Source organism: Bidens hawaiensis, unplaced genomic scaffold, assembly GCF_021521415.1.
Source record: "Bidens hawaiensis isolate Kalapana, Puna unplaced genomic scaffold, B.hawaiensis_p1.1 tig00020557_1, whole genome shotgun sequence".
Classification (NCBI taxonomy): domain Eukaryota; kingdom Viridiplantae; phylum Streptophyta; class Magnoliopsida; order Asterales; family Asteraceae; genus Bidens; species Bidens hawaiensis.
This window is the reverse complement of record NW_027493148.1, coordinates 8,463-11,115: the sequence shown is the minus strand read 5'-3', so window position 1 is coordinate 11,115 and position 2,653 is coordinate 8,463. Positions and strand designations below refer to the sequence as shown.

General features: G+C 32.6%; 1 pseudogene; it reads left to right on the top strand.

Moving 5' to 3' along the window:
• The first annotated feature begins 391 nt into the window (after positions 1 to 391).
• LOC143561126 (thaumatin-like protein 1 pseudogene) lies at positions 392 to 1,567 on the top strand (annotated as a pseudogene).
• The last annotated feature ends 1,086 nt before the right edge of the window (positions 1,568 to 2,653 follow it).

Sequence of the window (2,653 nt, the reverse complement as noted above, 5' to 3'; positions counted from 1 at the left end):
TTTCAACCCTTCCAGTTAACAAAACAGTAACAAGAAGAATTTAGTACTGGAAGTTAATATGTTCTTTGATCGATACTTGGTTATTACTATACCACGTCAAGAATAGGTGCACTTACCTATTGTATGTATAGTAAACGTAAAAATCACTCTATTTATAGAGTCAAATTTTAAAACAAAAACGGATGAAAAAAAGATATGTACTAATTAACTCGCACGTATCAATACAATTTAATTACTTGAAATAAACATATATATATATATATGATATATCAATCAAAACGCAAATGAATCATCATATCCTAAAAGCATGTCTCAGCTTAATTTAGTATTTTGAAATACATCTAAAGAAGTCAAGTAAAATGTTAAATATCAACATTAATTAGCTTTTATTTCATATTGGACTATTCTTTCTACCTTATCTACATTAGTTCACTATCAACTCACTTGACAATTCTTCGGAGTTTTCTTTGCATAATTGTAAAAATTCCAGCCTAAATTTTGGAAATATATATGTTATAATCTTTGAAAAGTTTGTGGCAAACCCCTCACATTGTTCCCTATATAAACCCCTCCAACATAAACATTTGCAACACACACTTAATAAACATGGCTTGTGTCAAAAACCTTCTAGTCTCTATGACCCTTCTTTCCATCAGTTGCTTCACATTTACTCAAGGAGCCGATTTCAATGTCATAAACCAGTGTCCATACACTGTTTGGGCCGCTGCCTCACCCGGAGGAGGTAAACAGCTTGAAAGTGGTCAATCTTGGCCAGTCACGGTTGCACCTGGAACGGCTGGGGCACGTATTTGGGGAAGGACCGGTTGTACCTTTGATGCTAATGGAAGAGGGAAGTGTGACACCGGTGATTGCAATGGATTGCTCGAATGCCAAGGTTATGGGACACCACCCAACACTTTAGCTGAGTTCGCTCTTAATCAAGACCAAAACAATGACTTCGTTGACATATCCGTTATTGACGGATTTAATGTCCCTATGGAGTTTAGCCCAGTTGGTGCTTCATGCAAGACAATGAGGTGTACTGCTGATATAAATGGCGAGTGCCCTAATGAACTACGAACAAAAGGAGGATGCAACAATGCTTGTACAGTTTTCAAAACTGTTGAGTATTGTTGCACCATTGAACGCGGTAGTTGTGGACCAACTAATTATTCTAAGTTCTTTAAAGACAGGTGTCCCGATGCTTATAGTTACCCTCAAGACGACCAGACTAGTGTATTTACTTGCCCTGGTGGTACTAACTACAAAGTTGTGTTCTGTCCATGAGCACGATCTTTCGAATTATGTGGAGTTGCAAACTAGTAATTTGAAATAAGAAGAGCTTCACCTCATAAAGTGTAGCTTCTTGGATCTTTGTTAACAAATAAGAAGACTTATATACATCTTCAACCATTGTTTGTATCTCGTATGTGTTATCAAAAATTATAGAATATGTAATAAATATGCATGTGATTGTCTAGTTTGTATTTAGACTCCCACTTTGAGTTAATATATTTAGTTGTTCGCAAAGATATTATTTTAGTGGAACGGGTGAATGAATGTGTTACAACTAAAATTTATTACTTAAAAACTAATAAAATAGATATCATTAACACATCAACAGCATGTCTTAAAAAACTTTGAATATTTCCTTTCTTAATCTTAAATATACTAGATGGGTGCTCGCGCGATGCAGCAGGGAATACGGACATTGATAATTACATTATAGATTTATGGGTGTTCGTCGTTTCGTTTGTAACTGTGAAACCATATATTGGTATATGTAGATTCATAGTTCTTATTTTAAACTTATTTAATATCGAAGTACAAACGAAATGGAACCGAACCATTGTTAATAGATTTTGTTGGGTAATTTGCAACGGTTTAGTTTCAGATTTGGCGACCAAAAGCCGTTAATCATGGTTTGGCTCATGGTTTAATTTAAGACCAATTAAACCGGACGGCAAACGGCTATATGTAAAAAAACATTAACTGATAAGAAACTATGACAATATCATACTCAAATTAAAGAGAATTAAATGCTCGTTTTTATTGTGCAATTTTTAAAAAATAATATTAACGTGTGAAAAAGTTACAACCGTTTAAAAGTTGTTGGGGGTATTTGGGTTAAAAATGAAATTATGAAGAATAAACAGTTAAAAAAGATAAAGAACCAAAGTTATAACTATTTCTTAAATTTGCAAAATATGATTAAAGTTAAAGGGACATTCTTGTAACTATTTTGGAGAATAATGAAATACACGTGAGATTTAATGTTATAATGACTAATTTGTCCTCATTTTAGGTTGTACCATGTGCTTGAATGTTTGTAAATCCCTTAAAAAATCACCGTCTTAATTTGTCAATATTTCCCTCATTATATATAGTATAAATATAAACAAAACCCCCCTATATTTTCTCAAGCCATCATATTGTTTTATTTGTGAATGAATGTTTCTCATGCAATTGACCCGAATTCATGGGTTTGTGTTTCACCAAACTCAGATAGCTCTTAAACGGGTTATAACATATCATTAAATTAAATATTAATATCACCAAATATTTAATATGAAAATCATAGAAGAGAGGGATATACTAAATATTAGTATCCGATTTTATTTAGAAAAAAATATGTTATTTATAAGAGGAAAAT